A 24,608-nucleotide genomic window follows, 5' to 3' on the forward strand; every position below is an offset into this window, starting at 1 on the left:
TTCTCAGTGATTATTACTTTTTTCGAAAATGGAATACTAGTAACTAAATAAAGCGCACCAGTTCAGTTTATAATTTAAATGCTATCTACATAATGTTTGCTCTACAGGAACGATTTAAAATATAGACCAAGGATATACATTGTTAGTAAGATTGGATAACTGTCAAAACCAAATATATATTCTTTATAGTTTTAAATTTGTGTTTTACAATTTCATTGATGAACATGATTATCTTATTCAAATGGATCATATTTAGTTTTTGTCAACGTTATAATGATATCTTAGAGTACACATGTTTATTTTACATGTTATATTAGCGCTGCTCTGTTAACCGTTAAACAACCTTTAACAAAAAGAATTATCAACTTCAGTTTAAAACGGTTAAAACTCAACTTGACACGGATTCTATACAGTAAACATTCAGAAAAATGGACAAAGGATATGTAGTGTATAAACGATTTCTTTTAAAATAAAACTACTCTTATTCGCCATGTCACAGTTGGACATAATTATTATTATATTAATGTTGTAATCACTCCAGACCAGTAACATTACAACATATATTCTGTTTAACATATCAAAAAGATAAAGCCCCCCTATCGCGGTTGAAAGTCAATTTGATACACTACACAGCAGAAAAAGTCTGAAATGTCCTATTGCTGTACTAAATTTTACTTGTTTTTGTTCGACTCATATATTTAACTGGTTACACAGCAGTGCCTGTGAAATCAACTTACTAATTCCGATTGCCTACATTTCCACGACTAAGCATCAACATATTATTAATTGGACCCTGTTTACGACATCTATGAGATCGCTATTAGACCATACACGACCCTAACACGACCATTTACGACTTCACAACAACTTCTTCACTTCAATCTGACCATTTATGGAACACATATTCGATGATCCTGACCTATTCGCTATCTCTACACAATGTTTACTCGACTAGTTAGACTAAATCAAATATACTCGATCTCAATTCAAGCTCGACGAGACCAGATCGACCTGATCGTATAGAGGTCTTATGGACAGTAGGTAATTGGTTGGCTATGTACAATTTCAGTATATACACGTCTGATATTTATGTAACATTCAAAGCGGAGGGGACAGTAATTCTTACCCTTATGCGTCTGCACGTTTCCAAATTGGATTCCTTTCTTTTTCTTAATTCGCTTAAACCAACAATTGTAAAACATATTTTTAGATGTTTATTACCACAAAACATAGATCAAGTTGGGGGCAGCTCTGTTACAGTTCCAAGGTTATGGTCCTTTACAAATGGACAAACTACTAAATCTTTTGATTTCGTTATCTAACATAAGTTGACCGTAACTAGATGTTATGAAACTTATACTCAATGATTGTTATCACAAACCTAAGATCAAGTTTGAATCTGGATGTCGTCACTTTTACCATTCTTGAGTTATGTCCCTTTATAACACTATATACAAGCAGGAGTATCAGCTGTGAATCATGGACGGACACATTGTCCATTTATTTTGGTTATCATTCTGTAGACGATAGAAGTCATTCATTTACAATATCTGCATGGCGATAGAGCAGTTGCATTTGTGAACAAGGTGGTTAGAGCCTAAAAAGACAAAACATTGACAAACAACATCAACAAATGATAACTAATGAACATCAGGTTCCTGACTTAGGACAGGTGCAAACAAATGCAGCGGGTTTAGACGTTTTAATAGGTACCAACCTTTATCCTTTCCTGAAACAATAGTGTCACATCACAACATAGAAATACACACCATGAAACCGCCGTTGTACATATTTTAGTATGACATGTTGTTTTCATTTGTTATGAAAACTAAAAGTTTGACTTTAGCTTTGGTATATGTTTGCCTTTTTCTGTGTTTTAAAGAAGATCTCTAATCTTAAGAATAATAATACTAATAATAAATTTATATTTCATATCTTTAAATGATAACACCAAATAAGCTACTCAAGTGCAGTGTGTAGTGCAATATCTGTTTATCCTTTTTTTAGCACCTGATATCAACCAGTAAGTTATGAGAGTTAATCAGATTTGCCTTTTATACAATCACGAAGCAGTCATGTGAACGTATGTATAACCGAGTAGAGATTGAAAAGTGGTCGAATGCATCTGTGTGGTCGAATTGGTCTGTGAGGAAAAATAAAATTGGTCTCAGTGATCACGAAGCAATCGGGCATTGGTCGAATTAATCTGAACAACAAATAAAACAGGATGCGATCGGATCAAGTACTGATCGGTTAAAACTCAGTCCGATCTCTACATAATCTTCTCCCGATCAATTATATCGTTACTCAAATAATTCCCGATCTCTACTCGAGTAATTGCCTTCTCAATCCCTACTCAACCTTTTTTGACATGTCACAAAATGCCGGGTAAAAACGCAGAGAGATGACGAGCAAGTTCGACCACCCCGAACATTCTTGTCAAACGAGACAGTCCAGTCTCAAGATTCGTAATCCAACTTAATCGGGCTCGATTGAGTTGATCTGATCGGCAGTTTGAACCTAGCTTTCACCATACTCGGATGTACTGATTTGTACTTGAACCTTATTCTTGTCACTGAAAAAAGTCTGAACTATTATTCGACACGTCTGAAATCTTCTTAACCCATTTAGTCAAGAATATCGGTGACCAAATTGTGGGTTTGATTATAAAAGCACCAAACTGGGCATATTAGTAGTTCTAGGTGTTTCAACCTACATAAGCTATGGACCAACATTGCAAATTAAATATCGCGGCTATTTCCAAGATACCCGTCATAGAATATCAAAGTCAACATATATCACTCATAAAAGGTCTCATTTAAGGTTACATTCGGCAAGGTAGCAGTGCTGCGGGTTTCAATACTATTAGTTATGAATAAACTCATCATAGATACCAGGATTGAAATTTTGTATTTGCACCAGACGCGCGTTTAGTCTACAAACGACTGATTCCTGACGCTTGAATCAAGAAAAGTTAAAAAGGCCAAATAAATACGAAGTTGAAGTGTATTGACAAAATTCCTAAAATGTTTGCCAAATACAGTTAAGGTCATCTATTCCTGAGGAAGAAAAGCCTTAGTATTTCAAAAACTCAAAGTTTTGTAAATAGTTAATTTAAAATTATGACCATATCAACGAAAGTTAACAACGTGATTATACAGATTGCTTGAAGCAGATGATATTCAAAACATTAGAAATGACCTGTTAGCATTCCACGCATGTTGAGCCAAGACAATTGATCAGCAGCCTGTACATATCATCTGCATTGACCTATAGTCCAGGAAGAGATAAACTATGTCACAACAATTCGACATTCCAAGAATATATTCCAACAATGTTATTTTTTTCCCAGACCTGCATAAAATATGACTTGTGGTCAATCGTTGCTTGCATTTCAAAAATCGGAACCGTGAAACTGGGCAAAAATGTTTCTAGCAGAATAAAGAATGTTTGGGTTTTTTTGTCCTTATATAGAAATGGTACCGCTGAGAACCGTGTGTGATTCGTTAGAAAACAGTAGTTTAATAAGTGATCAGTCAAGGAAACATAATATTTCATGAAAGTATATTGTTTTTAGGGGCTTTCGTTCATCAGAAACTAGACATTTTAATGAAATAACAGTAGGAGCACTTCTCATTCGTATGCAAAGATCCTGATGTAATTTTTACTGAGGAACAGGACCCTTGTGGGAACTATGTATCATAAAAGGGAAATTGAGAGTCCGGATAATCACAACTACTACAGTAGGCAATTGAAAGTCCGCTTAACCACAACTAGTCTGTACAATTGAACTAACCCTGTTGATGTGGGATCTGAAAGAAAATGTGTGTTAAGGGTGTACGAAGATTCCATTCTACTGATTATGAAATGGTCCTTTGTATTTTTCTATCAAAGTATGGTTGTCTGTACCCGTGCACGATATTGTAATACAGCTGAAGTTTTGCAAACTTAATTTGAAAATGGTCATTATAGATCAACCCCATGAATTAAATTACACACTTGTAAAATGAGAAGACGGGACAATCATATTGACGATCAATATCACACAATTTCAGTATGTTAAGTTTTAATGATATTTTGTGTAGAAAAACTGTAGTAATTAACAAGTCTAAGGTTTTGAAATGATACATTTGCTTGTCGTTTAACCAATAATCTTTAACCTATGTTTGGATAAAATGCGTTGTTATAAAAAAGAATAATATGTGATATGATTGCCAATGAGACAACTCTCCACAAGAGACCAAACTGACCCAGAAATTAACAACTAAAGGTTACCGAACGGCCTTAAACAATGAGCAAAGTCCATACCGCAAAGTCCCCGAAATGATGATGTAAAACAATTCAAAAGAGAAAACTAACGGCCTAATTTATGTACAAAAAATGAACGGAAACAAATATGTAAACACATAAGCAAACGACAACCACTGAATTACAGGCTCCGGAGAGGCATATACAAAAAGAATTTGGCAGGGTTAAACATGTTAGCGGGATGCCAATCCTCTCCCGAACCTGTGACAGTGATGTAACAGTACAACATAAGAACGAACTATAAAAATCAATTGAAAAAGGCTTTACTCATCAGATGGATAAAAATACAAATACTACAAATACAAGTGGACATGGCCGGGTACTTGTACATCCCAACAACAATAAGACACTAAGTACAGATCTGAGAGTACTCGCAGTTACTGACAGCTAGTTGAACGCCACTAACAACTAATAAAAAAATCATGCATCTAAGACTAAATTATCATTGAGTACACATTAAACATTCAATGAATTTGGTGTAAAGACGTCATAAACAGTCAGAGAAAAACATGACCTTGTGCAATGCAAAGATATAGGTATCGACAGATTGTAGATCCATAAATATGAACATGTATATAACAATAATTTTGAGTTTGCTTTTAATCTACTGATAACAAAAATCAATATTAATACCAATAAAAACAATATTCAGTGATCTAATTACAGTGTTGAATTGGTAACCTTTTAGGATAAGTTTAATTAAAGGATAGATAATTTTACCAGGATCGTTGTTAAATTTCTGGGCAACATTTTCACTAAAATAGTACACTTTCTTGTTTTGGGCCAGCTGAGGCCTACCTCAAGTTGCGGGATTTTCTCATTGAGTTGAAGACACATTGGTGTGTGTTATCTGCTCTTTTGGTCGGGTAGTTTTCTCTTTTATTTACTCCCAATTTCCTTTCTCAAATGTATGTCTTAAATTTTTATATTAGGCAATTGAAATAGAAGTTTTCTTTGTCAATATATTGTTCATACAAATTTATCTAACTTTGATACACCTTGCTTTTCGTATACCATTGGTAGATTAATGTTGATCTTTCCTTTGTTTCATAAACTCTGATCTGTTCTTCATAATTATACGTTTTTTAACGAGTTTATTTGAAACCAATTCCCATTAACTTATTTGATTCAATATGATAATTACATCAAGCGATATCACGTTCTTATGATTTTAGACCTACTACCATTACAGTGTCTAGGTAAAATGTTTTTTTTTTTTGCAAGCTTCACTTCAAAATATAAGTCTTCTATATATATATACAAGTGAGAGGTTCAGCTAGCTTAAAAACCAGGTTCACTCCAACATTTCCTACATAAGAAAATGCCTGTACCAAGTCAGGAATATGACAGTTGTTTATCCATTCGTTTGATGTGTTTGAGCTTTTGATTTTGCAATTTGATTAGGAACTTTCCGTTTTGAATTTTCCTCAGAAATCAGTATTTTTGTGATTTTACTTTTCTTTCCATAAACTTGTGTTAATATGAGATGAGAAGGCTATGTACGCTTTTAGAGTGAATTCAAATGGACAAAAACACTATGTGTTGGTAACAGATTCAGTGCAAAAAGGAAATGCTAAACATTGTTAAATCTAATCAACTCTGCAACTTCCGGCTATGTATGCTGTTGTTTAGATATCAAGCTCAAATTTCAATCGATTAAACCAGAATAATTTGCTGTCCCTGAATATTGCGTTGTCATCATTTTTTCGTGACCCTTTTCACTTTATGCATATTCATATTTGTCCGTAAACAGATCCAAACAGTTAAAAAAGTTATACTGTTAAATAGTTAATAATTTATCCTAACATATATAGTTTTTCATATTAAATTTCATTGACACATCGTATTATTATTAATGTTTACTAAGCATGTCGTCCATTTTGAATGTTGTAGTTTTAATTATCCCAATACAAAGAATTTATGATCAAACTTGCAAATTTTCTTAGTGAATTATGAATTTTTCGAACATTGAAAACAAAGCGCTCAAGTTTAGTTTATGATTTAAAATGTATCAATATAATATTAAGTATACAGTAACGATTAATACAATAGACCAATAACGCAATGTAAATACGATTTGATAGCTTTAAAGATATGTGTTTTACAATTCATTTGTCGAACTTGTTGACATCAGAATGATCATATTTAGTTTCTTTCAAGGTTGGAATTATATAAAGTATATAGTCACGTTATTATTGTAGCAATGTTCTGTAAAATAGACCTTTAACAAGAAATCATTAACTTCAAATTAAAACGTTTAAAGTCAATTTAATTCGAATTCTGTAAAATAAACATCAGTAAAGTAGGCAGATGATATGCATTGCTTGTATAAGCCATTTTTTTTAAATTTAAAAGCATTTCTGTTCTAAACAACATATCATTGTCGAGCTTGTTGAAAGGGCTGACATGTATCATTTAAATGCAATATTAGAAAAGTATATGAGGGTGTAATAGTATGTTACTTGGTTTAAATCTTAGTTAGTGTTATATTGCATTAGAACATGTTTTATGTTAGGGGGTACTTTTAATGTTTGCATTTTGTGAAATCTTTAATTGATTTTATTTCTATTTTTCTCCTTTAAGGTTGTATTTTTATGACGTTTCAGTCTCGTTGAAATCTCTTTCTTCAATTATTTCCAAAACATGTGATACAAGTGAAATATATCAATGAATTGAAAATATAATATAATCAAACTTATTTCTGTGAAAAAATTGTGCATTTACAATAAAACGTTTTTGAGAAATAACATTTTCAAATCTAATTTCCAATCAAGGCAGTCTTATTAGCCTAAATGTTGAGAAAATTTGGTAGGGGTACACGAATTGATTTTACAATAAGCATCCCCTATCAAACATTTTGTTTTAAATGTCTTAGATGTGTATTTTTTTAAATCATTAATAACAAAGAAGTTGAAATAATATGCTTTTTTTCTTAAAAATAAAAACATGTTAAATGTAAAAAATTGACACCGTAGTAAAAATTAAAATCACAAAAATACTGAATTCCGAGGAAAATTTACAACACAAATTTTACACAAAAAAGCAACAACATTTTATAAGACTTTCTTATAATAAAACCTACCTATAGTTTTTTAAGTTAGATTTATTCAGATTTGTCAATAAACTCATCATAAAAACCAGGATTGAAATTTTTATATTTACGCCAGACGCGCTGTATCTTTATTGAAAGTATGATAAAGTGGAATTTTGGAATTTGAGATTTTTCAAATATTATAATGGCTAAAAATTTAGGACACATGGGAAAATCATTAAAATGGTCGTACCAAAAAGAAGTGCAACATCATATGATTTTTTTATCACCAAATATTTGTTATGGTCATATGGTTTTTGTTTCTGTTTTTAATTTCATTCATTTAATTTCTTATTTCTCAAAAAATGACGAAATGGTGAAGCTGATTGAATGACAATTAAAAATTTTGGAAATGAAAATTATTGTTACTCAAGAATTGTACAGAGAGGAAATCGAGGGGCAATCAGTTAATGTCTAAATTAGTTGGTAAAAGGATCTTCATTTGGTACTTTTAGCTTCAAATGATAGGAGGTGATTGCTAATAAAACAAATGTTATAGATTTGCTATTACAATAAGCTATTTTCGACGTGATTACAGGCACAGATGAGTCAAGGCATTAGGAGACATGATAGCAAAGGAAATGTAGTATCCTTATATATAATTAGTATGTAAAAATAGGCAAAAAAACTAAAACAAAGATGAACTATTGGGTCTGAAATTTAAAGAATAGAGAACAATGAGTAAAATATAAAGTGCAAAAAGATTAGTCTGAAAAATAAAACATCACAAAAATGAAGAATACATCTCTCCTCTCTATTCCCCCTGATGTAAATGGAAATGATATTGTAATTATTAAACAGGAAAAAAAATAGTAATCAAGAATATGCACTATGTATTTTAAGGAAAACATAGGTGTGTATTTAACAAAATATTTTGATAGAAAATTATCTTTCAGTATAAAAATTAAAAGATGTTGTATGATTGCCAATGAAAAACTATACACAAAATATGTGATGAATGTAAGCAACTATATGTCACCTTACTCCCTTCAACAAAAAGGACAGACGTATGACATATGCTGCTGTTGATAGTACAACCCTGGAATATAGATAAGTTTTGATAAACACAATCATAGCAAGAGTAATATCTCCTTTGTCCATAAATTGGGAATTTAAGTGTATTTGTCCTTCGTTAATCAGCCAAATGTGTTTGAGTTTTTTATTTTGCCATTTGGTTAAGGACTTTCCTTTTTTGTGTTTCCTCGGAGTTCAGTATTGAGATTTTACTTTATTCTATACTGACCGGTTGAGAAAAAATCCTTTTTTTGATAGTTCGGCAGATGGGTGAACAAATTGTGGGTTTGACGATACACCAAAATTGTCATTGTAGTAGAACTTGGTGTTTCAAATAAAATTAGCTATGAACCCAACTTTAAATTTTAAAATGGCTGCCTTTTCAAAGATGGCCAGCAAAATGATAAAAATCCACAAATATTTTGTATACAAGACATGGCAGTAGTGCTGGTTGTTTCGAAAAATATTGGATATGAACTAACAATAAAAATTTAAGATGGTCAGTAACGAAATATCAATACCAACAAATATCCTTTCTATTAGTAAAAATTTGGCATGTATGTATATGTACTTACTGGGCGCTTTGAACAAAATAAGCTATGGACACAATTTGAAATTTTAATATAGCGGAATTTTTCATTAAGGCCGCGATAAGATATCAATATCGACATATTAACACAAGTGATCATACACTGAACAAATAAATTGGATCTATGATACAATAAATATACAAAATCAATAAAATAAGGTGTGAATAAATATAGGCAATAGTAGTATACCGCTGAGATATGTTACACAATTTCAGAAAAAAAACCAATAACCTTGAACAAAAAGCCGCCAAATAATAATAGTTACAGGTAAATGAAAATAATTTTCAACTGGTATAGTACATCGTAATTTGTTACTGATTTAACTCATACAATGATGTTAGGATTTTCATGTATTTAACACGGCATGTGCTTGTTTCTTCTGTGTAGTGAATATTTCGGTTTAGCAATTCAACAAGCAAACACTGCAATATGTTGCATGACTACGATACTTAAAAACACTGCACATGCAGTTAGTGCAGGAAGACATAATGTGAGCGAAAGTCTTTTCAACATTTAAAAAAACATAATTTGATAATCGTTTGGCCAAATATTCAGATTCAGTGGATGTATTCCATTGTGGCAAATATGACATTATCTATTTCAAAGTTACTTCTGTTTGATTACTCTATTATTTTTTAACAGTGCACTTAATGGAATTAAAACCATCTCATTATGTATATAGGCCTTCTACTGGATAATAGGACCAGGAAAGGATGAGGTACTTTGGTTTTTGGTTTATGAATGATCCAATTATCAATTTATATCAAGTATATCAAGTAATAAGGCATATACCATATAAAAGTGGATTATATATAAAAATCTCTTTTCTTATCCTTAGAGTTACAACATTTAAAACATACAAAAAACATTGATCCATGTAAATTATATTAATCTTGACCAAATGAGAACGTTTGAAATGAGGTGAGACGTTCAATATCAACACGATAAATAAACAATAATTTCGTTGGTTGACAACATTGTCATGACGTCCTGAAAACGTTCGAATGTTCCAATTTATGGGACCTTTTTTTAAATTGAACATGTGTTATGCAAACAGCGCCAATGTATCATTACCCATTCCCCTATAATTTTGAATTTACTGCAAAGTGCAATTCGAAAGAAGAAATAAATTGTCTGTAGCCTTGTCTCATTTTTGTTAATTTTTACTTATTGCCAACCATTTTGACATTTTCCGCCCCTTTCTGAAAAGAAACCCTTTAAGATATCGTCAAGACTGACTAGAAACGTTGGATTGTAAAATTTGGACTGATTAGCACACATCTGGAAATGGCCGCCGTTTTGGATTTTCCAGATTGCGTTTATAGCTTTACTTGACTACCAAATATATATTTACAATGTACAAATGATCATGCTATTATCATCAAACCAACAATTCTTCTACTTTTCTAAAAGAAATAACGACATAAAGAAATATAAGCATAAAACACGATAAAAGCCAAATAAGCGCGAGATAGAATCTAAAAGACGATCAAATGAAGAAGATGAACATATAGCAGTAACAACCAAGAAACAAACAATCTAAAAAGCAAAACATGAAAATGCAAAGACTTATATATACAGATAAAGACAATAATTTTCGGATTAATTATGCAAGCAATCCAATCGAAATAAGAAAAACTGTCCAACGAATAAAACAAAATAATGTGTAACCATTGACAATCATTAACATACTAACAAACCTGAAAACATTTTGCAAAACTAAAATTGCCGAAATATAAGCACAGCAAATAAACCATCCAAGTTTTGTCAAAAATGTGTGTGTTCTTGATATTCGGAACCCTTCACCTGATTATTCTAGTCATATCTGACAAGATGTATGAATAACGTTCTCGTTCCATAGATAAAAGAAAATGTGGTATGAGACAACTCTCCATCCAAGTCACAATTTGAAAAAGTTAACCATCATAGGTCAACGTACGGTCTTCAAGACGAAGCCTTGGCTCACAACGAACAGTATGTTATAAAGGGCCCCACAAAAGACTAGTGTAAAGCCATTCGAACGGGAAAACCAACTATCTAATCTATATAAAAAAAGAGAAACGAGAAACACTTATGAACCACATCAACAAACGACAACTACTGGAATCAGATTCCTGACTTAAGGCCGATAAAAACAAATGCAGCGAGATTAAACGTTTTAAGAGGTACCTACCTTCACCTTTATCTGAAACAATAGTGTAACATCACAACATAGAAAGACACACTATTAAATATCAATTGAAATAGCTTAACTCAATCAAAAGATATATTAACACAAGTGAACATACACATAACGAATAAATTGGATCTATGATACAATGTAAATACAAAATCAATAGAATAAGGTGTGAATAATTATAGGCAACAGTAGTACTAGTATACCGCTGAGAGATGTTACACATTTTCAGAAGAAAAAAAATAACCCTAAACAAAAAGTCGCCAAACAATACTATACACAGGTAAATGAAATTAATTTATAACAACGTATATCATTGTATATCTTAACTTGAGCATTTGTAAGAAAGTCGACGAGTGGAGCGAACCAAATATATTCATGGAAAGAAACCTGATATGTTTTATTATTCTTTTGATATATTTTGACAATTTACAGACTATAAATAAAGGAGATAGGAACTACGATTCCGCAGCTTATTTTGGTTGGTAAAGAAGGCATATAGGTTTATTCGCTTTAATTCGCCGCTAACCAAGATACGTTCATGTATTCTATTTAAAAAAAAATGGTTTATTATATATTATGGACGTATACCTTTATCCGAACAACTTTGAATTTTTTTTTTTTATTTTGTGTTGTCCGATTTTTTTTTTTAATCATGTCGAATTGACATCTTCGAATTCATCTTATAGACAATTTTAACATAATATTTTTTACAGGGTTGGTATTCATCGCAATATAATTACATTAAACAGGTCAAACTTTGACATATCGAATACACCTCAATGCAGAAAAAAAACATATTTTAGATGTTTATAAAAATATATATAATGCATGGCCTTGGTCTATTTTTCTAAATTTTTACTGTATAGAATCCGTGTCAAAATTGACCATAGACGCTTTCTTATTGTGGACAAGTTTTAATTTAAAGTTTGGCTTTTTTGTTAAAGGTATTTTCTACATTGCAATGTTAAATAATAAACACGTGTTAAAAACATATCTTTAAAGTTATTTTCAATGCATATTCTTGGTCTATTTATTCAAAAGTTAGTATACACAAAACATTATGAAAATAACATTATAATTTGGAACCAGACTGGTGCACTTTCTTAAGAAACTACATTTTTGAAAAATTTGCTTTTCACTATGAAAAATTGCAAACTAAGCCATAAAATTGGTTTAAAATACAATTTAAATGCCACAAAAAACATATCGAACGACAAGCTAAGTAAGCACTAAAAGTAGTACTTTGCGTCAAGGACATACTTCTTATTTTCACTGAATATCTGGTAAAAAAATTACTAAATATTTTATGAATATACATTTTTTGCAATTTAAATTCTACATAAGAAAATGTCTGTACCAAGTCAGGAATAAGACAGTTGTTACCCATGCGTTTTATGTCTTTGAGCTTTTGATTTTGCCATTTGACTAGGGACTTTCCTTTTTGAAATTTCCTCGGAGTTCAGTATTTTTGTGATTTACTTGTTTTGTTGACGGTGAAAATTGAATATACGTCAATTAAGTAAGAGCAAAAAAGGACGAGAACGCAATGTTAGAAGAGTGAAAATTGTTTCGGTTTTATCAATACAAATGTTAGCTTCATACCAAGAACAACAACATACATGCTATGTAGTTACTTAGTTGAACTCATACTTTAATCACGTTAATCGAATAATAACAGTGTATCATATGTCTGCATATTCTTTATATTTGTTTGATTCCATTTTGAAGTATACATGTGTAATAAAATCATTAATACTTGTTTTTGCAGATTATAAATGATCATTGTGGTTTTACATTTGACAGCTCAATTGTCCAGCATTGTCGATTGTATTTTTTAACACTGAAACTATAAAATCTTACAAAATTAATAAGCACGAGTACAACTCGTTTATCAGCCCGTGTCAAGACATAACGTTAACATAATTAGCATACATTTATTTTGAAAAGTTATAAGTTGATTACATTTAAGATTTACCTTAACTTTTATATTGTATCTGATCATTTAATTTTGCATACAGATGGGAGCAGTCCCAACCTGTACACAAGTTAACTTCAATTAGTCCTTTCGACTGCTCTATAGGTTAACTTGGGAACATTTTAGCAGACCTGAAAGTTAACTGTATCCCTAGCAGACCAGACCTCATGTCTGTTTGACCAGACCAGACCTGTGGACAGGTCTGCTTGACCAGACCAGACCTGTGGACAGGTCTGCTTGCCCAGACCATACCTGTAGACTGTTCTGCTTTACGGGACCAGACCAGACTTATGGACAGGTCTGTTTGACCTGACAAGACCTGTGGACAAGTTTTGCATTGAACAGATTTTACTGGTGGCTTAGTTGATATTTATTTTTCCATAAAAAAGACAAAGATCGTATGATTTTCACTGATCGGAAGTCGATACTCATATGACATTCTTCAATCAAAGCAGTCCTGTTTACAAGTTAACTTTGCATCATGTAAACTTTATCTTGGAGGAGCAGACCAGAACAAAGTTAACTTGGGATCAAGTTAACTTTATCTTAGAGGAGCAGACCAGACAAAAGTTAACTTTGGATCATGTTAACTTTATCATGGACCAAACCAAAGTTAACTTTTTGAAGAACAGGTCTGGTTTGACTTTTGATAGCAGACCTGGTCATAAGTTAACTTGTGTGTAGGACTGCTTGTGGCAAAGTTAACTTCGTCCATAGTTAACTTAATACTGGCCATGGACCTGTCCTGAAGTTAACTTTTCGAGCAATCATTAAACAGTTCTAGGACCAAATCTGCTTTAAAAGTTAACACACATTCTGTCCAAGGACCGGTCACAGCAGTCATAAAACCTGTCCTAAGTTAACTTTAACCAGTCATAAAGTCTGCATATTAAATTAACTAGCTGTACAGGTTAGGACTGCACCCATCTGTAGTCCAACAAGTAATTATGCTACCTACATCTTCCAAGGCTTTGTTATACTTTAACACAAAATTCCGACTCAAAATGGCAAGAGAAAATGAAACAATCAACGGTGTCAATTTGATGAAACCAGACAGACTTGATGTGATTATCCTCTAAATCTGCAGTTATGACAAATCCATAGTGCATTTAGCAGTATTGCAATTTAAAAATAAAACTTTACTAGAAATGTTCAACTTTTTGCAGAATAATGCCAAATATTAGGCGTGCTGTAGAAATGACATTTAAACATCAACTTTAGAGTTAGAGGAGGGGATAAGACGTTTGTGCATTGCTAGGCGTTGTTGTCGTAGAAATAAAAAGAGCAGGTTCCAGCCCAGCTCGTGGAGGAGATCTACTCTAACATTGTTAGGTTGATTTTCTAGACACTTTATACATATTTTAACGCCTGGTATTTCTTAAGTATTGGAAATCTGGTTGACAAGGTATAATATGCAGTTGTCACTACACATAAACATACATATATATCTGTAAAAATAGTTAAGTAGAATCCATATGCTGGTTACATTTAAGAAAATTAATAAAGGTTTATACCGGTTTAAATTGATCACTTTTACTTGCGCTTTCATTGCTTTCACAGATCTTCAAGAAACGTGACTTGTATACATAAGACTTAGTGTTATATTAAACAATCGATTGACGTTTACAATAGTATGACGTTAATTACTACAAGCAAGACTACTAAATTAAATGTAATTTTGAATTTGGAGTAAAGTCTTTAAACTGTTACGTAAAACAATAAAATATTATATACCATTTAATCCCGCATAATTATTGAATTTTCATGGTTGGCTTGCTGTCAATGTGCAGTCATTCTAGACTCTAGACCTCCTAAATATAAATGGATATATATTTTTTTAAAATTGCGAAAAAAAATAATAATGTTTGGTGTGATGAATTGCCTTTTACATACTCTAGGACAATTCATTACGACCAAAAAGATTGAACTTCGATAAACCCGTCAAGCAACTTTTTATTAAAGGTCATCTGCACTTTTACAAATACGCTGTTTCGATACCTTTAAATCATATTCCTACTGTCACGTGTACTGTTTAAATTTGACCTTCATCAAGTCATTGTGTAATATGGCAAGACGTACGTTATCTGTGACTGATCGTTGGCAACCAATTGACATGTCAAATGCCGGTAGGAGTACTAGGAGCATAGGTAACCATTTCAACGTTTATCACACGTCATCGTCAGACTTTTACAAAAGCATGTTGACACAGGAACTGTAAATGATAGACCAAGGTCCGGATGACCCTGTTTAACTACCCGTCACGATGACAGACTGCTAATTTGTCATGCTAAATCCAGCTCATTTACTCCTTCCCCGCAGCATATACACCACTGGCATCCAGGTTGTCGTGTTAGTGTTCGCACATTGATCCGTCGATTTCAAAGAGGCAATCTTAGAGCACGTCGTGTTGTAAAGTGACCTGCCATAACAGCCAGGCACCGTATATTCAGGCTTTAATGGGCTAATGACCATCGTCGCTGGAACATGAGAAGCTGGCAAAAAATGCATTTGTCAGATGAGAGTCGGTTTCTGTTACGACCAGTAGACGGCAGAATACGAGTTTGACGGGGAAATAAAACTGCCTATGACCAAAAGAAACATTTGCCCAACGACTACATCCAGTGCTGGTGGTGTTACAGTATGGAGTTTCTTCTCATACAGTTGTAAGCTGGATATGCATATTTTGCAGGGTAACAAACACAGACAGACGTACAGATATTTGGTGCTTTGAAACATTGAAGTCCCTCATTTTGATGATCACCCACTTGCGTCAAGACCCTTGTACACGAACGACAACGCTTGACAATACAGGTCAAGGATTGTAACCGAGTACAAAGAGCAAGAAGCCAGTGACACTATCCGTTGGCCTTCCATATCTCCAGACATGAACCCTATCGGACATTTCTGGGCATTTGCAGAAATATCAATCGCAGAGATCCACCAATGCAAATCTTGGTGATTTAAGAGTGGTAATTGTTGATGAATGGAATATATTTCCTCAACTAAAGTTCCAAAGGCTTGTACAGAGCATTATACGTCGTGTTATGGAACTGTACCGGAATATACAAATTATTGACTCAAATGTTGACATGTAATTTGCCGAACATACCAAAGATTATTTGCAGAGAATCTTAATGATATTGGGTGATAAATTGTTGTACAAAATTAAATTCACAGTGAAAATTAAATTCCGTTTCTGATTTGTGTAATGTGCACTTTTTCTATGAACGCAAAATATAAATGCTTAGAACCTACTTAAGTGACAAGGTATACCTTATCAAAATTGCTATATGAATGTATTCTCTTTTTCGAGGAAATAGTGTTTTTTTTATAAATGAATATTTTTTCGGGGCAATAGAAAAAGGTTGTTCTTAACTTTTGGCGGACTGTATAGGAAGGAATAAATAACGTTCGAACTTTTACGTGACACTTTTTGTTTAACTGTGAAGTGCTATCAGTTTTTGAAACACAAAGATCTTCCTTATACTAAATCTGATCATACGTCGTTTATCGGTACATTTTCTAACAATAGGCAAAGATTCATTTGTGTCAAATGTGGAAGATGTTAAATATCGTTCTAGATTTTTTGACTGTCTTTTACTGTTGATAATTTTCTTTTATTTTTATAACACTTAGTCCATTTGTGCACTTATGTGTAAATTATTTCCAATTTCAAATTTTTATATATCATAATCTCGTGGATTGTACATACACAGGCAGACGTACAGATATTTCATAATCTCGTGGATTGTACATACACAGACAGACGTACAGATATTTGGTGCTTTGAAACATTGAAGCCCTTCATTTTGATGATCATCCACTTGCGTCAAGAACCTTGTACACGAACGACAACGCTTGACAATACAGGACAAGCATTGTAACCGATTACAAAGAGCAAGAAGCCAGTGACACTATCTGTTGGCCTTCCATATCTCCAGACATGAACCCTATCATGACATGATCACCCACTTGCGTCTTAGGAAGAAAGATAAGAAGCTAGCAATATCCTTTAACTTTACGTTCCGCTATATAGATGATGTTCTCTCACTAAATAATACAAAATTTGGTGACTATGTTGAACGAATCTATCCCATCGAACTAGAGATAAAGGATACTACAGATACGGTTAAGTCTGCCTCATATCTTGACTTATATCTAGAAATTGACAAAGAGGGTCGGTTGAAAACAAAACTCTACGACAAAAGAGATGATTTCAGCTTCTCAATTGTGAACTTTCCATTTCTGTGCAGCAACATTCCAGCAGCGCCTGCATACGAAGTACTGTATATATCTCCCAATTGATACGATATTCCCGGGCTTGTGTTTCCTATCATGATTTCCTTGATAGAGGATTGCTGCTCACAAGGAAGCTATTAAACCAAGAGTTCCAAATGGTGAAGTTGAAATCATCCCTTCGTAAATTTTACGGACGCCATCACGAATTACCGTTTCATAGATGATATCGGTTATGTTCCTTATGTCGTAACTACAATACCCTTCCCTTTTCACATATTTGACCTACCGAATTAGACTATTTACCGGATTTGTAATAACATAAGCCTCTGGACGGGTGCCACATGTGGAGCAAGATCTGCTTACCCTTCCGGAGTACCTGAGATCACCCCCAGTTTTTGGTGGGGTTCGTGTTGCTTAGTCTTTAGTTTTCTATGTTGTGTCTTCTGTACTATTATGTGTCTGTATGTCTTTTTATTTTTAGCCATGGCGTTGTCAGTTTGTTTTCGATCTATGAGTTTGACTGTCCCTCTGGTATCTTTTGTCCCTATTTTGTATGTTGTGACAAACGGGATATTTTTTTCTAAATTGTTTGATGATTTTTCGGTTGTTTCGGATCGTCGTGATTCTGTTAAGATTGGTCATTTTATCAGTGCATTTTGAAATCCGTAATCTTTCACTTGTTCCGGTTATTGCTGCTTTTTGAAATACACTTGTAACTCTTTCAAATTTTAATTGTGTAATATTTCTGTACTTGGAATTGTATTTATTCTTTAAGTTTGATTAAAAGGTATATTTCATTACACATGTTTTGGATGGTTTTGGTAAAAATCTAAATACATATGTGTATCGGTGTCTTTAGAGACGATACCTGTGACAATTGTATTGTCTTCCGTTATAAGTACTAAAATATCCAAAAACCGCACTTTCTTGACATTTCTGTTAATTGTAAAACTAATATGTACATTTATAGAATTAAAAACATATATCGTTTCCAGTTTTGACGCATGTAAATGGCAAATTAATTTTATATATATAGAATATATATATATACATAACAAACAGTAATAATTATTTGAACATTAACTTAGATCATGCTGTCGACCTGCAGTATACACAAGATTGTCTTTCTCATTTTATCAGGTAAGATTATATATATATATATATGCCATTTACATGTGAAACGGTAGTATCTACTTTTCGGGATCATTTTTTGTAGTAAACCCTACAAAGGCCAATATATACGAACGCTGTCATCTACTGAACATATGTTTTCCGAGCTAAGGGACGAATCAGATATAGAAAAATACAGAAAAAATTACAGATTAACATTATTTTTTTTATGTTTTCCTCTTTTCACTGCATGATAGAATGCCACAAAACACTCTGTTTTTTAAAGATAGCAGAATATAAAGCCTGACCTCATTCATAATTGCAGCTATTTCTAAATATGTCTTTTTCTTGTTTTGCCATGGGGTCGTCAGTTTATTTTCGGTTTATGAGTTTAAATATTCTTCTGGTATCTTTCCCCCCTCTTTTATGACAGTACCTAAGTAACTAGTGGGTATTTGTTCATAATTCCTATGACAGGAGAAATGCTACCGTTCCAACAAAAACATCATCCGAAGGGTAACTGATTTTCAGCATGCTTTTCTCTGTGAAATCATTTCAAAGATCAATTTCAAATAAAAAAAAAACAATTGCCAGTATATTCAGCTATACATGACTCCGTCATGACCAAATGTGTAACACTTCAAGGCGCTTGTTTCATAACAAAAAAAAAAACGGCAAAACAAATGACGAACAACAAGTAATGACAGCCACTGAATTACAGACTCCTGACTTGCAGGTAAATTCAGAATGCGACTTCTTCATTTGTTAGCAAATATGTTTTTAAACACTTAATCCTTTACATAACCTCATACAGTGGTATTCCTTCATGCACTATTTGTTGTTCATATAGGAATCGAGTATCATGAAAAAATCACAGTCATGTTATACTGCGCAATCCCCAATCAGGGAACGTAAACAGTTTTTTGTGGTTTGTCATAGTTTTGTGATTTTCATTATTGCAAGTAAGAGAATTAGGGCATGCAATAATTTAAAGACATATTTCCATTTTTGGAGGTTTGGCTAGTTATAAAACCAGGTTTAATCCACTATTTTCTACATAGAGACTGAACCAAATCAGTTGTTATCCATTTCTTTAATGTGTAAGAGCTTTTAACTTTGCCATTTGATCATGTTGATTAAGGACTTTCCTTTTTGGATTTAGCTCGGAGTTCAATATTTTTGTTATTTTACTTTTTGTTGCATACAGCACGGAATATTCATTCTGGTTAGTGTTGTCACTGACACATTCCTTACATCTCTATACATTTTATTCAATGAATTTGTACATGTGTGATATAACCAAAGCAGAGGAAACCAACGTAAATAAAAAAAGTACAAGAAACATTTAAATTTATCGATTTATTGTTTTTTTCCCCATAAGTGTTAAGTAACTTTCATGATGCAATGTGAAACCTATTTTTTTAATTCTTGATTTAAGACAATCGAATAATCCCGTAACTGTATTAACTTAGCATAGCCACGTGCAGGTTATAAATAAAGGCAACAGTAGTATACCGCTGTTCGAAATTCATAAATCGATCGAGAAAAAAACAATTCCGGGTTACAAACTAAAACTGAGGGAAACACATCAAATATAAGAGGAGAACTACGACACAACAGAAACACAACATTAAAATGTAACACACACAGACACGAACTATAATATGACAATGGTAATTTTCCTGACTTAGTACAGGACATTTTAAGAAAAAAATGGTGGGTTGAACATATAAACATTCTCATATTTCTTTCAAATTGTGGTAATGTAGATACTTTACTGTCTATCCTTTGGGGTAAGTTTTTCGACAGACTTTATGAAACAGTCGATTTGTTATTACACATTGGTAAATTTACGTTTACAAATTACACAACCAAAGATAACCGAAAGTTCATTCTAATGTATCAAACGAAGACTTATGTTTAAGATCCCACTTAAAATATCTCAATAATATCCAGAAATAAAATAATTAATTTGATAAATAAGGAATATTGACAACAAGAAATTTTATACTTAAACATGTATTACAACAAAAACTCAATTCAGAACTAATTTAATCCTAAATAAAAATCCAGCAGAAATAGCAGAATAACATTTGAAACAACTTTCTATGTAGTTCAAACCGCTATACCGAAGTTTCTGCAAATATAAGAAGTAAGATTGCCAATAGGACAACTATTCATTATGATTGGCGTAAATGTAAGAAAGTATGGATCTGATTGTAAAGTTCATTTAAAGATGAATGTCCAGTGCTAGTTGTGTATACACCATCCGTTTTTACCAAAATGACCTTCAGCTTGGCAAAAATTAAACAGTGTATTAACCATATTGACTTTAACAGTAAATTAATCCTTGCTCGTCCGTTTGTCCTTATCAGCCATTAGTGGTTCCGTCTTTCCGATCGTCATTGAGTCCGAAACATACAATGCTTTGATTGTAGCTGGCAGTTTTCTCTTTTGATTGACGTACAATTGCCGACGATAACAACAATAGGACAAAGAGCCTGATGATTTTAGGGTCAATGGTTCAAATGTAAAAGTCGCTCTTATTACAATATATTTTTATATTATAAAACAAAGGTTTCCGAATTATAAGTAAAGGTTCCCTTACTACTAAACATATTTTCAAATGTGTGAGCTTTCTAAAGCTATGTAAAGCTTCGCTCTATCCTGATGTAAGATGATATGTGTACATGTTGATTTTGTATTGGAAATGTGGTACTTTTAGATATTAATTGATATACAAAGGATATCAATTTGTGTACTAGTATATATACATTTGTATTAAGATAAACTTTATTGAAATTTTAAACTGGCTATGCAGTGTTTTAGTTGTAAATGTGTTGTTCTGGAGTGTTGTTTTCTAGTTCTTTCTGCTGGTCATTTCCTCGCAATATATATGTGATAAATAATTATTTTAAGATGGCGTGTATAGCTACTGAAACTAATAGCTCCGCACCGTGATGTGAAGCAATTAACGTGTTTTCCTTCATTCACTGGAAATGAAACATAAAGATGGAAGACATAGAAGATATTGAAGTCAGTAAGTCAAAATGCAAGGTCACTGCTACTGAAAATGTGATATTTCGGAAAGGTTTAATTCCCTTGCAAATTGTACTTAAAAAAGGCAGTAATAGTATTTAATATGGAAATGACAAAAATATAAAAAAAAAATCAATTTATGGTACCATTCATAGTTAACATCTACTATTATTTCATCAATGTAAATAGGTTTTAACGTCTCCCTATGATTTGTTTTAAATAATCGATCTCAAATGGATATCTATATTACTTAAAACAAAAGTTGGGTAATGCATTATAATGTAACTGCTATATTCTACATAGGAAAACGCCTGTATCAAGTCAGGAATATGACAGTTGTTATCAATTCCTTTGATGTGTTTGAGCTTTTGATTTTTCCTGTTTAATTAGGATTGATATATAGATATTAACTATAAAGGTCGGTTGAAAATAATTAGACAAAAGAGATGATTTCAGCTTCCCAATTGTGACCTTTTCATTTTTAAACAAAGAGTTCAAAATGGTGAAGTTGATATCATCACTTCGAAAATTTTACGTACGCCATCACGAGTTGGTTGACCGTTATAAAATATTCGTTAACAGATGATATCGAATATGTTCCTTATGTCGTAACTACAATCCCGTTCCATTTTCACGAATGTGATCTACCGAATTAGACTATTCTTCGGCTTTTTTATAATATAAGCAACACGATGGGTGCCATATGTGAAGCAGGATCTGTTTACTCTTCAAGAGCACCTGAAATCACCCCCAGTTTTTGGTGGGGTTCGTGTTGTTGTTGTACCCTTAATTGTGACATTTTTACCTATTATGTCTGTTTGTTTTGTTCACGTATCGTTGTACCTAATTATAATTAAATTTGATGCAACTGTCGTACAAGTGAGAGGTTTGGCGCTATAAAACATGTTTAATCCACCATTTTCTACACAAGAAAATGCCTGTACCATGTCAGGAATATGACAGTTGTTATCCATTCGTGTTTGAGTTTTAGATTTTGCCATTTGATTAGGTACTTTCTGTTTTGAATTTTCCTCGGAGTTCAGTATTCTTGTTGTTTTACTTTTTAGACGTGTTTCTGCTGTTTATCAAAAAAATAATTTGAATTTTATTTACAATTAGGTGTTCCGTCGGTGAATATTGAACTAGGCCCTTATAGTGTTGAAAACGGTCAGGACATCACTTTGATTTGAAATATATCATCCCACCCACCTCACTACAACGTCTACTGGTCATGGAAACTTAATGGTGTAACACAGACCTCACACTTTGGAAGAAACATTACTTGTTCTCCAGTTTTAATCGCCTTATTAGATGTGACATTTGACGAATCTGGACAATACAGATGTCATGCTCAAAATGCTATTACAACTGGTGAAAGCAACCCTGTGAATGTAACAGTTTATGGAGGTTCGTATGACTTAAATAATGACTGTATCATGTATATCTGTCAACTTAATAAACATAAGAGTTTTCATAAATTTACAAGTTTACGAATCGTATTGATATGACTGCATAATAAATATAATTATTCTCTGCCACTGACACATCTAGTTTCCAATAAATAGCCACACTTACTGTGTTATGACTCTAAAAAAAACCACGACGAAGAACACTACAAATCAAATAACGTATGATATATAGTTAAATAGACTATGCCAATATCAGTGTAAACGTGAAAACAGTCCATAAAGAACAATCTGATTATTTTCTGCACTCTGGGGATGGACGATTATGTATAAAGTTGAGAATAGAAACGAAAAATGTGTCAAAGAGACAACAACAAGACAAATGGGTAGACACCAGTCCAATGCCACCAATGGGTCTTCAATGCAGCGTACAATACCTGCACCCAGAGACATATATAAGGATGTCTGACGATTTAGTAAAGTATTTATATATAGTTTGGCGGAAAATCTCAGAAAATATGATGGGTTTAGCTGACAGAAGATGACAAAACCACTACTGTTTTAAACTCTCGGGAATTTTAGTTGGTTTTTCGTTTATATTGTTTTATATTTGCAATTTTGACGCCACTTGATATGTTACTTTGTAGGAAGTGTTTTGGTCACTGTAGGTGACCGTACGATAAACAACAGTTGTTAACTTATATGTCATTTGGTTTCTGGTGGACATATTAAAAAGAAGATGTGGTATGAATGCCAATGATACAACTCTCCACAAGAGACCAAATGACACTGAAATTAACAACTTTAGGTCACCGTACGGTCTCCAACAATGAGCAAAGCCCATACCGCATAGTCAGCTATAACAGGCCCCGAAATCACAAATGTAAATCAATTCAAACGAGAATACTAACGGCCTAATTTATGTAAAAATCTTATATGTAATCATACCACGTCTTATTATTTATATACTTATGGTAGATTTGTTGTTATATCAGCATATTGATGTCAACATTACATTATACTCTTACAAATGTATCATACCTGTGGGACAAACTATCATATCCTGGCATTCTAATTTTTGTATACAATTTGTATCGAATTTTAATGAAACTAACCACTTCGCTTATGTAGAAATAAAAACAACATGTGGTTCATATTTTACAGACATAGTTTTTTTTCTTCAAACAATTGGTATGACAACATCATCAGTGATATTCAAAAGAAAATAGATTGGTAAATTAACAATCTTGTTTTTGTTGTTGTAACAAATATCAACATCATCAGTGATACACAGGCAAATTTTGTTCACGTAAATTTCACGTGAAAATCACGTGAGATTCACCTCAAACGAGCTTATACATGAAACTCACGTGAAATTTTTCACGTGAAACTCACGTTAAATTTACGTGAATTTCACGTGAATCGAGCTTTCAAGTGATATTCACGTGAAATTTTTCACATGAAAATAACGTGAATCGAGCTTTCACGTGAAATTCACGTTAAATTTTTCACGTGAAATTAATGTGAATCGAGTTTTCACATTATTTTTTTTAAATGAAATTAAGGTGAATTTTCACAGTATTTGAGCATATTTTAGATAAGTAAATGCTAATCTAGTACACATTCTATTTTGATATATAAATATTCTTCTTGGTCT

General features: G+C 32.6%; 1 protein-coding gene across 1 annotated transcript in view; it reads left to right on the forward strand.

Annotated features, from left to right (window-relative positions):
* Positions 1-7,970: 7,970 nt before the first annotated feature.
* LOC127718602 (tubulin delta chain-like) overlaps positions 7,971-24,608 on the forward strand; it is a 108,249-nt gene continuing 91,611 nt past the window's right edge. Inside the window, exon 1 of the mRNA XM_052224676.1 lies at positions 7,971-7,985. The gene's annotated coding sequence lies outside the window, so the exon portion shown is untranslated. The remainder of the gene's footprint in view (positions 7,986-24,608) is intronic.

Source organism: Mytilus californianus, unplaced genomic scaffold (genome assembly GCF_021869535.1).
Source record: "Mytilus californianus isolate M0D057914Y unplaced genomic scaffold, xbMytCali1.0.p SCAF_10, whole genome shotgun sequence".
NCBI lineage: Eukaryota > Metazoa > Mollusca > Bivalvia > Mytilida > Mytilidae > Mytilus > Mytilus californianus.